The sequence below is a fragment of the Loxodonta africana genome, chromosome 5 (assembly GCF_030014295.1).
Source record: "Loxodonta africana isolate mLoxAfr1 chromosome 5, mLoxAfr1.hap2, whole genome shotgun sequence".
NCBI lineage: Eukaryota > Metazoa > Chordata > Mammalia > Proboscidea > Elephantidae > Loxodonta > Loxodonta africana.
The window spans coordinates 40,339,664-40,352,671 of record NC_087346.1 but is presented as its reverse complement, the minus strand read 5'-3'; the positions used below and the strand labels follow the sequence as shown (position 1 = coordinate 40,352,671).

At 41.9% G+C, this 13,008-nt stretch overlaps 1 pseudogene; it reads right to left on the bottom strand.

The window, feature by feature from the left end:
* LOC100667022 (small ribosomal subunit protein uS2-like) overlaps positions 1-12,561 on the bottom strand; it is a 69,993-nt pseudogene extending 57,432 nt beyond the window's left edge.
* Between the last annotated feature and the right edge of the window lie 447 nt (positions 12,562-13,008).

The window sequence follows — 13,008 nt, the reverse complement described above, 5'->3', positions numbered from 1 at the left end:
GAATCCCAGTTAAACATCCTCGGCATCAGATCTTTCCCCCAGGGCTCAAGGGTGTGGTGCTTAGCAGTGCTGTTTTTCTGCTCTGGGACTTAAAGCTCCTGGGAGTGAGGGGGTGGGGAACAGTCAACCAGCTGCATGAGCTACCTCCATGCTAACATCAAAGAGTTAGGGCCCGGGCCTGTCCACACAAGAGCTTCCTGGCCAAGCACACACATGCATCACACACATTCAACACACATACATGTGCGTACTACACATACACACACCACATATACCACACACCATGTATAACACACACACCGCATATACCACACACCACACGTCACACACAACACACACACCACACACACACTACACCTCTCTCACACACACATCACACATATGTACACCATACACACCACACACACACTACACCTCACACCCTTGCAATACACATGCACACCTACACACATATAAGTACCACACACACCACACATACACGTACCTGCACCACAACACTCTCACATCACACATGTGCACATTCTGTATACAATTGCACTATACACGCCACACACATCACACAAACCAGACACATCACACATACACACCATACTCACATCACACACGTACACAGGCATACAACACACACTACCCATAACCGTCCGCCATATGCCATATGTACCATAAACAGACCGTACACACACAGCATGTAGCACACACGCACGCACACACACACACAGTTTTGAGTTCATTCACATCTAGGCTGCAGCCCAACCCAACAGTACCCACTCATTCCGAGGAAAAACCACAGACAACCCCCCCGAGGGGTTCTTTTTCTCTTCCTGGCCTCATTATAGCCTCATTGATGGATAAATTAATTACAGAGTTGGAGAAACAAAAATCCAACTCCCACCCACAATCTCCCTGAAGTATCAACATCGTGGATCTATTTATGAACTTCAAATCTAAGGTGTGACATGCTTTGTCACTGAGCAGCCAGCATTGGCAGCGAGCCGGATCCTCCGCCTCTTTCATGTGGTGCAAAGTTATGCTGCTCTGCCCTTCTCTGCAGTGTTCACCTGGAGAGTGTCACTGTGGAGGGAAGAAACGTGTGTGGAGTGGCTGAGTCTGGAACATTCCTAGCTGTGGGGCTGTTGGGGGAATCTCACTGTGGGCGGGGAAATGGAGTCCACTCAGGGTGCTCAGAGAAAAATTCTTCCTGTGGCCTTAACTGACTCTTTGGTCAGATAGGGGAATTTTACCTGGTCAGAAACCAACAAACCAAGGGATTATTACAACCATATTGTTCAGTCTTTCTTAATTGTCACCGTTGTTGTTGTCATTAGGTGCCGTAAAGTCAATTTTGACTCATAGTGACCCCATGTGAGAGGATAGAACTGCCCCACAGGGTCTTCTAGGCCATAACCTTTATGAGAATAGATCACCAGGTCTTTTCTCCAGAGGAGCCCGCCAGGTGGATTAGAACTGCCAACCTTTCAGTTAGCAGCTGAGTGCATAAACATTGTGCCGCGAGGGTTCCTTTCATTGTCACTAGGATTGTTAATTTCTCACAGTTATGTGGAACAGGGAAGGCCACTCCTGACTGTGGTGTTGCTTGGTCTGATTAACATCATCTTCGTATTCATACGGTGGTGGTTCAGTGGCAGAACTCTCACCTTTCATGCCGGAGACCTGGGTTCAATTCCTGACCAATGCACCTCATGTGTGGTCGCCACCCACCCGTCAGTGGAGGCTTGCGCATTGCTGTGATGCTGAACAGGTTTCAGCAGAGCTTCCAGACTAAGACAGACTAGGAAGAAAGGCCTCATGATTTACTTCCCAAAAATCAGCCAGTGAAAAAAACTCTATGGCTCACAAGGGTCTGATCTCATTGTGCACAGAGTCACCGTGAGTTGGAGGGTGACTCAGCACAGCTATAACAACAATTTCATGACATGGGCTTTATTCAGTTTTTTGGGTTTCTTCCCTCACCAAGTCTACGGGCTGGAGGTACATCACAGTTTTTTGGGAGACCATGTATAAACTATATAAAGCCATGCTCTAGAAATCCAACTGTCTCCACGGCAGGTGAGCAGTGAAAGAGATGGGTGGGGCCAGTGTCAGATGCAGCAGGACGTGCACCATCATGGCTCACTGGGAGGGGCTGACACTGGCAGTGCCGGAAGTGTGTTCTCTGGGCCAAAACTTTTCCAAGAGGACCTTCCAAACTTTGTGATCTTGCTGGAGAATCAAGACGGGCAGCAGAGGGAAAGAATGTAGCATGCATTCTTCCAAATGGGAGGCAAGATCTCGAGCCAAAATGGGAGAATGTAGCTGAATGGTATAACTATTTGGTATGTTTGCTTCCGTACTTCAAAGGCTATTAGCTTTCATTAAGGGCCAAGTCACGACACCACCAGGATCTAGATAATGCTTAAAGCAGCAGCTTCTGGTTTGCCACAAATGCGAAGTGGGTGGCCGTGGCAACCTTTAGACTGTTTAAGGAGATCTGAAGTTGTGGGAGGAGAGGTGCGAAGTAGGGAATAGGTAGCAGCATTTTTTTGGCAGATGGAAAAATTTGGAAGCAGTGCTCAATAAGTCGTCGGGGCCAGTGTGCAACTAATAGGGTTGCTGCCTAGCAGGGTGGTCTGGGTAACTTCAGCTCTGGAGTGGCACAGTAGTTCGGTCAGCTACTTTTGCCTCTAGGGGCCCTGGTGGTGCAATGGTCAAGCACTCAGCTGTTAACAGCAAGGTCTGTGGTTCGAATCCACTGGTGGCCCCACAGAAGAAAAGACCTGGTGATGTACTTCTGTTGAGATTACAGCCATCTAGGGTTGCTATGAGTTGAAATCCCCTCAATGGGGCCCACAGCAATAACTGTTGCCTCACTTAGACAAGGTCCCTCACCTGTCATAAGCCATTTTCATTTCAATTCCTACTTTCTCCTGGCCTGCCTCTGTCAGCATTCACAGAAGGTTTTAGCCTAATTGCTGGCTGCTTGAGATGCAGCCATGTTGGACACAGGAGTCAGAAAGGAGGCCCACAGTGAAGAGGCAACCAGATAAGTGCTTCAGTGTGAACCCAGCCAGGTGGCTATGAAATGTCTTGTGAAGGAGCTGAGCCAGGAACCCCGGAGGAGAAGACTCCTACAGCACAGCTTGGCCTGTGGTCACATTTATGAACGTAGTCTCCCAAGAATTGTCGTGTGGCTGAATTCTCCTGCTTTCTGAGGGCGTGTATGTACCAAGCATCCCCTGATTTCAAGGAAAAACTCAGGAAATACGTGGTCCGAGGAGAAAGGAGCCTCAATGGGTTTTTTGTTGTTGTTATTTTGCAAGAGATCTTGAAGTGAATGCCCACAAACTGCCCACACGATGAATAACAGCATTCATTTCCACAGGATGGTGAGGCTGGAGCCGGGACTGCCCGGAGCTCCTGCCCTGGGCCTCTGTCTACCTTCAGCTCTGTGGCCCTTTTCCCTGACACAGGCTCAGGTGATGCAAGCCGGAGGGGATGAGCAGACACCAGGAGCTTCTTCCCTCTGATCCCTGAGCTGAGACTGTCTTCTTTTGGCCTTGGGCCATTTGCTTGGTTACTTCACCTCAGTTTCTCTATCTATAAAATGGGGATAATGGTGTTTACTTGCTTAGCTCATGGGTATTACAGGAACTAATTACTGTTTGTAAAGTGCTTTGAAGATGAAAAGTGTGACGTGGCATCATTATTATTATTATTACGAAATATCTTCCACTGCTGCTAACCAGGTTCTGCCAGATCCAGGTAAACATTTTAACCCGGGTTCTAAATGAGACCCTCACAGAGTGCCCCACTCCCTCTCTCTCATATACAAGAGCGTGTGCTTGCAGATGAACACACACACACACAAAGCACCAGTGGAGCACAGCCAAGCATTTCCACTTCAGCCAGGACGTATGACACAGATGCTAATGATTTCTTCTTATGGATAACTTTCGTCTTTACCCTGGTGGTGATGGTGGTTGTTGTTGGGTACCATGGAGTCACTTCAGACTCATAGTGACTCCACGTGACAGACTAGACCTGCCCATAGGGTTTTCTTGGCTGTAACCTTTACTACAGCAGATCACCAGGTTATCTCCTGAAGAGCATTGGTGATTCAAACTACCAGCTTTGAGTAGAAGCATAACAGGTTGGCTTTTTAAATTCTATTTGCTACCTTGACTTTCACGAAGATGAAAAGTCTCTGCCAAGTCCTTTTGCATGAGGGGCCACAGAAAACAAAGAACATTCTCAGGATTGAAGGTCTCCTGAAAGATGTTATATCTACCCTTCTCCAATGAGTATGATCTGAATTTCTGCAGTATTTAGAGGCAGAAGATAAACTTTTGTGAACTTGGCTTTTATTTGGGTTCTGGTTTCATCCATTTGGCTGATGCTGGGAATGTTTTCTCATATCTTTTTATCTACATCGGGTTAAACAATGGTGTGTGTAGCAAGTTGTACTTGGTAATGGGCTGAGTATGTGGGGATACGTGGGGCAAACTTATTAAAGAAAGAAAGTTCTGTAATGGGGGAGGAAATCTGTCACATTAGATTTCTAAATTTGACCCCTATGCATGACCTCTTCAAAACTTTTATGTTTCTAATGTAGCATATACAAAATATACCTAAATCTAATTTTGCTGTTAAAAAAAAAAAGAGGCAACATACCAAATTCCAAAAGATACCATTTATGATTATGCTGTTTGTTTATGTAATAATCTAGGTACCTCTTTTTCTAGTAATTACATCTAGGAAGCCAGGAGGTAATTCTGAATTACCCTGAAGGGCAGGAATGCCAGGTGGGGAGCAAGCCAACTCAGATTATTTATTCAAGTAGAGTATGCAAAGTCTTCCCATTTCATGGCAGATTGTGTTCCTGAAATGGTTGTCGAAAATCCAAATACTGTAAGTCAAACGAGATTTTTAAATAGAAAAAATTGTGTAATAGGGAGTTATGTCTCTGCTCACAGGTGTCATGGCCAAATTTTGGTTTCTTTATTACAAAACTAATTCATGCTCGTTCTTTTAAAAATTAAATAAGGAATAAGAAAAGAAGATGGGAGACTATACATAATCCTTCTGCCTAGAGGTACTTACTATTCATGTCTCAGTACCACGGTTCTTCCAGAACTTAGATGTGCATTGAAAACATAGAACAATTCCAAGCATAAGATTTGGTAAACTTTTTTATGTACTCATTATAATATTTTCCCAAATCAGTAAAATAAATTTATTTTAGTGTAGATTGATATGATTACAAATAAGTGTGGAACATTTTTTCATATGCTTATTGACCGTATACCGCATTTTTACACAAATAGCGTGAGCCTTCTATGTTTGTTTGCCAGCAGCCCCTGCCCCTCCTCCAGAGGTGTTTTTGTTAAGTATGCTATGTTGATTTTTTTTTTTTTTTTTTACAGCAGCATGTGAAAGAGGACTGGCTTGTTGGTGCTTACAAGGGTGTCTGGAGGGGGAAGGCACAGCCAGCAAACAAAAGTAGAAGGCTATTGTTACTTGCATAAAAATATGGTGTTTCTTTCTGAGTTGAATTGCCTGTTAATGTCAATCAAATAGGGAGCTCAGTTTATTATTGTTGTTATTATAATTTGTTAGAGATTTTTAAAATATAAGGATATTAACCCTTTTTCAGACATATTTCCCAATTATTTTTCTAATTTCCCCTTTTTCTTTTGTTCATGACATTTACTTTGACTTTGACTTAAGAGAGACAAATGTTTAAATTTTTTTTGTGTAATCATATGTATTAGTCACTTCCAGGAAGAGGGGCAAGATGGCAGCCTAATCAATCATGTTCTCAAGTCCTGGCTTCCCATCCCTCAGCAAAGTCAGAAGAAAATAACTAGAAATTGATGCGACCAATGATCTCAGAAAGTAGCTGGAAGGTTGGAGAACCAAAGTGAATTTTTTCTTTTATGGTTTTACCTTGGTTTTTACATCCTATACCACAAAATTATATAAATATTCACCAATACTTTAGCCTAGAAGAATGTGTGTGCGTGTGTACGTGAGTACTCCCACACACATGTATTTACTTCCTCTGAAATGATCAGCATGTGTTCTGTGGGGAGATAAGAAATATGTGGTAATTTTTGGTAAATAGAGTCCCAGGAATGTCTGCTGTGCTATCTGCTGTGCTATTTTTTTTTTTTTCTCATTTTCTTTTTTTGAGTAGACAAAAGCAGAGTTCAAGCTATTTGCTTCTGTGAACTTTCTAAGGTTTTCTTGAATTTCCATTCTATTAACAGCCTTCCCCCTTTATAGCAATGACATTATAAAATTTATACCTGTCCTGAAGCTGCCCACCCCAGTCCCTATTGGCAGAGAATTTTCACATAAGGATCCCTTCGAATGTTCTTGTACCACCTTGTCAATGTGCCTTCAGGTTCTCTTTTAGTGGCCAAACTTGAGGCCTTGGCTTTAATCCTGAATCCTTGTAGTAGAAAATTTTTCTATCCTTGACCACATGAGTGCTTCAACAGTCCCCCACAGAGCACTACGCAGCTCATTTAATCTCTCTGAGTCTCAGTTTTCTCATCCGTAAAATGGGATTAATAATAACCTTCTTTGGCTACTTCACAAGATTACTGTGAGGATCAAATGAGATCATGGTCGTAAAAGTGCTAAGTAAGCTGTAACGCAATTTACATATGTAAGATGTTATTATTTCCCTTTTATTTTGCATTATAAAAGATTGACTATGATGTGTGACTATAAAATAGTAAAAATCATGCTTTTAAAGTAACGTGCCAGACTATAAACATCCAAATAAGTACAGTCCTTTCCGTGGTCTTCTTAGGAAACCTCAAATTAACTTCTGTAATGTTACCCCTGCTCTGAACATGTTTTTTTTTAACTTCCTTTGTCTTTGGGATAGTCTCAGACATTTTCCCGTGGTGTAATATTTTCATATTTATTTACCTACTTCACCTTTCTATCCTCCACAAAGATTTGCTCCAGAGCCTCCCACCCTCCTCTTGTCCTTGAAGTCACTGCTAAGAGGACCTGCATGGAGACAGAGATAATGGCAGAGAGATCTCAGGGAAGGGTGATTAGTCTACATGACCAGATTGAAATTGGCTGCCGGGGAGAATCTTTTGGGAGACCATCTCGGGAAGAAGACAGGCTTGAATACATTTCTGTGTTGCTTATCACAGGTCTACATTTAGAGCATAGGCAAATACACTATAAATAAAAATTATGGGAAATGGAATCTCTTTGCTAAGGTTGATCTGTTTAGTCATCAGATAGTATCTGTAGAATTGTAGAAACAGCACTGGACTAAAACCAACCAAACCAAACCCATTGCTGTCAAGTCGATTTCTGACTCATAGCGACCCTATAGGACAGAAAGTAGCCCATAGAGTTTCCAAGGAGCACCTGGTGGATTCAAACTGCCGACCTTTTGGTTAGCAGCAGTAGCTTCTAACCACTATGCCACCAGAGTTTCCAGCACTGGACTAAGAGGAAACAGACCTGAGTTCCAGTTCCAGCTCTGAAATAAGTAACTGAGGGAGGAGGGACTTGGGACATTAGCTTTTACCCTCAAAATAAGGGAATTAAATAAGATGGACTTTAAGGTCTCTTGCACTTTGAAACCTTAGGATTCCAACGACCCTTCTCATCATGGTTTTATGGGAGTTAAAACCCTGCTCCATCACTTCCTGGCTCTGCAACTTTGGGCAAGTTGTTTAACCTGTCTGAGTCTCCGTTTCCTCCTAATGGGGATAGCATTTACTAGATTGGATTTGTTTTGTGAGGATGAATTGATAAAATGCATACGAATGCATTTGGCACATAGTAAGTGCTCAGTAAACATTAAATGTAATTTCATTTACTTGATTTCACTTTTCTAATGTGTCTCCTTCTCCTAAGCTTACTCCTCTTAAGCTTACTTCTTAAATACTATTATTGTTACTGTTGTCATTACTATTTCCTAAACTGGGATTTATTTTCCATCAACCTTATTTCTGTTCTGTATGTAGCAGACCAGTCTTCAGAAACAAGCAGAGCACTCCGTTTCTCAGCAGGAAACTGCTGTATAGGCACAAGGACCTTCATACTAATTGGTGGCCTCGGATTGAGTTGCAGTAAATCTGAGCGCTCAGGCAGTACATTCTCTCTGAAATGCCTTCTTAGTTCTGCCTTTTCAGCAGTGGTCTGTTCTTTCTTTTCGATCTCTTTGGGATCCCTGTAGATATAGAGGGTATAACTTCCCATGGGAGCTCAGGGGAGAGAATGTCACGCAAGTGCAAGACCTTGTAGTCTAGTGTCCATCATGTCAGTCCCACTAAGTGAGTTCCCTCAACTTTCCATGAGATGGCAATGTTCACAGAAAACAGAGGGGTTGTGTTTCTCAGAGCAAGTGGTGAGCAGGTAACACCAGATGCCTTTGGGAGAGACCAGTGGTTATTTCTGGGGTGAGTAACCACCAAAACATGAGGCTTCTGGAAAGCTGCCTGAATGATTACAGAAAGTTCCAGAAATAAAGTGCCCAACAAAAGGGGGTGGCTCCTGAGACAGCAGCAAACTTCAGTACAGAACTTTGGCCAGCATCCCTGGAGGATATGGCACTGACAGTCACTGGGTTTTCTATCGTAACAATGGTCTAAGATTCATAGAGAACCTTCTCCTGGTCCTTTTTAGATTTAAGGTGTAGATACCATCACTTTTCCTTTTGTAGATATACTGTTCCATCCGAAAGTCAAGGTTGGTACCACTCAAGTGATTTCCTGCTGCAAGGCATTTGAGGACATCCTCTTCCTTCATCTGTAAGAATCAAGGCTTGAGGGAATTATAAAATTTCCTCTAAGCTAAGCTGGGAACCAGAGACAACTCTAAATGTATCCCTGTGTGAGTAGTAGAGAAAGTCTGTCTTGTTATTTTAAAAAGTTATTATTGTTTCCTTTGAAAGATGTAAAAAGCAGGAAATAGTGTCACTCTCATCTTTACAATGAAAAAAGCCACACAAACTGCAAATTAATGAGTTTACTTGAACCCGTCAAGAAGCTGAGGTTGCAGGGCAATCAACCAGCCCAAAATCCTAAGGCAGTCATCTCACCAGCACTGGCTTATATGGAGTAGAAGCAACTGGATACAAATAAGACCAATTCAACAGGGTGGTTGGTGATGTGGTGGCGGACAATGGTGCACTGGTGTGAGAATGAGAAGCCCCTTGCGGCTATGGAAATTGGGGGAGTTTGCATGCTTTTCAGCTTTTTCTTACCAGGTGCTCACAGATAAAGCACGGGAAAACTTTTAACAAAGTGTCCCTGGTGGTACAGACCTGGAAGAGGGGGAAGGCAACTGCTGTTGGAGAAACTCTTAACTCCACCCAGACCCTTATTCTCTATTTCCATTACAGAACAAAAGTCATAATGTATGGGTGGATGGACGACAAGCACTGTTGTTTTTGGGGCACTGATGAAAAGTCAGTGCAGCTGTGGAAAGGGAACATTAAAAAAACTAAAAAACAAAACCAACTCCAGGGCCTAGAACAATAGCTAGGGGACTGATACTGAGGAGGCCTCCTAAGATCAGGAAAAAGGCAAGGCAGTCTCTCTCACCACTTCTATTCAACATCATTTTAGAAGTTGTAGCCAATGCAATAAAACAAGAAAAAGAAATAAAAGGCATACAGATAAGGAAGGAAGAAATAAAATTTTCTCCATTTGCAGATGCCTAAGTAGTAAATCTCAAAGAATCTACAAAATAGCTCCTAGAACTACTGAGTCTAGCAATAGTTTCAGAATACAAGGTTAACATAAAAAAAGCTTTTTTTATTTCTGTATACTACCAAAGAAAAATTGAACTTAAAAATTAAAAAATATGTAGCCAGTTCCAATTATAAAAACAAGCAAACAAAAAAACTTAATTGCTGTCGAGTCAATTCTGACCCATAGTGACCCTACAGGACAGAGTAGAACTATCCCATAGAGTTTCCAAGGAGCAGCTGGTAGAATCGAACTGCCTACCTTTTTGTTAGCAGCTGTAACTCTTAACCACTATACCACCTTGGCATCCTGTTATACTACAGTATCTACATAATACATTGTTGTATCTGTTTAGGTTCAAGGCTAAGCTGTTTTAACAAAGAGATTTAATAGTGCAGTGGCTTAAAGAACAAATGAATTGCTTTTTCTCTAATGTAACTGTCTTGATGTGAGTGGCCAAGGTCAGGTCCGATCTGCTCGATAGAGTCATTCAGGGACCCAGACTCCTTCCGTCTGTTGCTCCACCATCCCCAGAGCACTGTCATCATATGTATGTGCTTGTCAAGGTCCCTGCCTCTCGGAAGAGGAATGAAAGCATGAAGGAGGCACATGTACTTTTGCCTACATTTGTTGGTGAGAATTTAGCCACACAGCCACAAACAGATACAAAACAAGTTGGTAATATAGTCTATCCTCGCAGCCATACACCCAGAGCTACAGCTCTGTTACGAAGGAAGAAGAAAACAGATTTGGGTGAGCAGCTGGAAGTCTCTGTCATCATCATTGTCGCCTCATAAATTTTATTGAGAATTTACTATGTATGGGACACAATGTTATCTCGTTTATTCCTTATACTGGCCTTAACCAGAAGTGCTAATATTATCTCCTCTTTACAAATGAGAAAATTGGGGAAGTTAAGTGATTTACCCAAGATCATACAGTGAAGCAGAGATTTCAATGCAGCCAGTCAGACCCTATAGCTCTCATTTTAACCACCATACTGCACAGCTTCTCACAAAAGTCTACTGCCTCTTGACTGCCATGGATAGCATACTGGGTTCCAGTTTGGCAGCAAGGAATACTTTTCAAAGGGCAGCACATTTATGAAAATATTGAGGCTAATTATTTTGTTGCATTTAGAAATAACTGCTATCTTAATCCAGATGACTAATATTTCTGTATCAACAAAGTAAAAACAAAAAAAAGCAAACCCATTGGCCCTGAGTTTTTCCAACTCATAGTGACCCTATAGGACACAGTAGAACTGCCCCACAGTTTTCAAGGAGCACGTGGTAGATTTGAACTGCTGACTTTTTGGTTAGTAGCTGTAGCTCTTAACCACTACACTACCAGGGTTTCCATCAACAAAATACTACATGGATGAAGAAAAAGTTATTAGGGATAATATTCAAAATTATATGTAGTATTCGTTGATATAATTTTGAATGTAGCCAAAAGAGTATTTGTTGATATAACTTTGAATATTACCCCCTAATAACTTTTTCTTCATCCATTTACTTATGTTAAAATAACTATATCATGAGCTCTCATTTTTACTCTGCACTCAATTCTGTTTTTCAAATTACGTTATTTTCTTGGATGTTTTGCAGTAAATATTTCAATATTTGACATGCATACTTTTTTACATTTATGGTTTATAGACAGAGGTCAGTGTTTAAAATTTCATATCATCATAGATGTCTCTTCTGTTGCAATAGTAGATACAAATATTTTTAAGCTGTTAGGAATCCGGCAAAACTTTGCCTATTTGGATACCAATTATATTAAAATCTATTAGCTAATCTTCCTATCTTCCCATTTAATCTCTTCCTTCAGCAAGCAGCATAATCAAATGGATCTCCAAAGAGGACAGATGGTTTTGTGACCTCTCTCAGGGAAATCAGATGCTTTGGGAAAACTGGAGAATTACAGCATTTGAAGGGGAAAAGGGAGTTGTGGCCAAGAAAACAGTGCCAAAGCTGTCGAATATGGTGTCTAAAGCAGTAATCCAGCAAATGTTTCTTCAGGTCAAAGTCGAGGTCATGGGTTTCACTGGCGGTTGCCTTTATATCATCCTTTGAATGCACAGGACAGATGCTGTTAAGGAAAAGACAGTTGTGCTTCTCAAGTTACTGAAAATGTAGACCTTTCCTCTCCTTGGTAAACACACCTTCCATGAGTGAGGTGAACATATTCCATGGCTTCAACTGATCCCGACTTCTCCTAACTCTGAGGTCTGTATCTCTGAGTAACCTCTCTCTCCTGAAGCCCAGACAGTTATCCAGTGGCTCACTGAACCTTCACTTGGATGCCTTACTAGAACCTCACATCCTTCCAACACTGAGCTGATGATTATCACCTCCCCACCTTCCATCCTCACATGACAGTGACAACCACAACTACAACATCTCAATTCTACCTCATGTATTTCCAGCTTGTTGTTGTTGGGTGTTGTTGAGTTGATTCCGACTCATATTCACCTCATGTGACAGAAGAGAACTCCCCCATAGGATTTTCTAGGCTGTAATCCTTATTGGAGCAGATTGCCAGGTCTTTTCCCCTCAAAGCCCCAGAGCCAGAGCTGGAGACAACCCCCAACTTTTATGTTAGCAGCCGAGCACTTAGCCGTTGCACCGCCAGGGCTCTTTATTTCCCATTTAAGGCCTAGAAAAACCAACCACCCAAATTAGCCCCCTACCTCACTCCACACGCACAGCTGATGACTAACTCTTGAAGATTCTATTTCCACAATATCTCTCACATCAGTTTCTGTCTCACTCCCAATTCCATCTTGTATGCCTGTCCTCCTCTGTGCACTGATGATGAGCATTCATGGTTTACAGACCCAACAGACTGGGTCTAATTTATAGCTGGAATTTTCAGTGGGTCCCTAACACCATCACCTATACAGTGCCCAACAAAGTGTTGGCTTGTTTTTGCGAAGAAGGAGAAATTAATGAATTGACAGTGCTACAGACTTAATATTAGGAGACATGCTCATTTTTGGTCATGTGAATCTGAAGTGGAGTGATTTTGTTTCCTTTTCTTGTGACCATTCCATCTAAGTGATTTTGTTTCCTTTTCTTGTGACCATTCCATCTAATTCTTTCAAAGACTTTAGGGACTTTTCTTGGCTTCATTTAAAAGAATATGTGCTTCTTACAGAGGCAATTTGTATCTATTCTGTCTCCAGGCTTGAGGCTTTGGTGTGGTGTTTCTCTAACAACCTTTCTCAACAAATTCAGGGATGAAATTAAGCCCTAATTGTCGCAAGGTA